Consider the following 1,383-nt stretch of genomic DNA (forward strand, 5'->3'; position numbering starts at 1 on the left):
TCTCATGTCCACACATCATTTGTTCTTCGGTTCAGCGTGGAGTCCGGATGGATCCTTTGGAGAGTCTGTTCCAGTTGCTTGCCTGTGAAAAAGCATGCTGCAGGGCACAGCGGTTTCCCCAATGTGCCCAGCTGGCTCTTCCCCCCCCCCAAAAAAGGAGGGACAACAAGTAGCATTTCAGCTGCCCTCACAGGTAAGATGTTCTCCCCGCCAGTTGCCCATTATTGTGGCTGACCTCTAATGCAGCGGTTCTCAACCTGGGGGTCGAAGGACCCTTTCACAGGGGGTCACCTAAGACCATCGGAAAACAATGAAAATACATCCTGCAGATCAGATATTTACATCACGATTCCTAACAGTAGCAAAATTACAGTTATGAAGTTGCAACAAAAATAATTTTATGGTTGGGGGTCACCACATGAGGAACTGTATTAGAGGGTCGCGGCATTAGGAAGGTTGAGAAGCACGGCTCTAATGCAATTTGGGGCAGAGGCCGAGCAACCGTTTCACTCCGAGTTACTTTGCAACTGTTCAAAAACTGACCACGTCACTTCCCCCGAGCTTCTGCACCTCTGCTGTGCCCATGTGCCATCTCCTCCTGCTTTTCATCAAGAACGCCATTGTCCAGAGTGGACTGGCCCTTTAACTGGTTGGGAAAATCCCCGGTAGGTTGCCGACGTCGTTGGCCCGGAGCACACAAAACCAACTGGTCAGACCCTGTTTCAGACCGGTCCTGCTTCAGGGCTGTTTTCATAGAATCGTAGAGTTGGAAGAGACCCCAAGGGCAATCAAGTCCAACCCCCCTCCCATACAGGAGCACACTATCAAAGCACTCCTGTCAGATGGCCATCCAGCCTCTTATTAAGAACCTCCAAAGAAGGTGACTCCACCAGTTTTGAGATCCCTCCCAGCCCTGCTCCATCAGCTATGCAGCTCTGCCCTGTGAGTCCTTTACAATACAACAACCTTTATTAGGCATATTAAAATAGGCTCCAGAGCATTACAGACATTTCTGAAGTACAAATCAAATGTACATTCAAAACACAGACAGATAAACTGTATCTAGCATTGGACGTTACTTAGAAAATTCTGTCACTTGTAAAAGAAATTTTGCTACTTTTTCCAAGAGCATGGCCTCTGTGTTATTTAACAAAAGCTCCACAACAGAGTTGTCAGAGTCTCTTTCAGATTTGTCTAAGACCCGGCCAGGAGAGAAATTCCTAATACCCACATATCTCGGACAGTCAAGTATAATGTGAGCAAGAGTCTCCACTTGGTTTTTACAGTGTGGACAGACCCGATCCTGGAGAGGGATAGATAGGTAGCGACCCTTTGTAATGGCCGATGGAAAAGTATTGCATCTGGCCCTTGTAATAATCCATC

This window comes from Sphaerodactylus townsendi, linkage group LG05 (genome assembly GCF_021028975.2).
Source record: "Sphaerodactylus townsendi isolate TG3544 linkage group LG05, MPM_Stown_v2.3, whole genome shotgun sequence".
Lineage (NCBI taxonomy): Eukaryota > Metazoa > Chordata > Lepidosauria > Squamata > Sphaerodactylidae > Sphaerodactylus > Sphaerodactylus townsendi.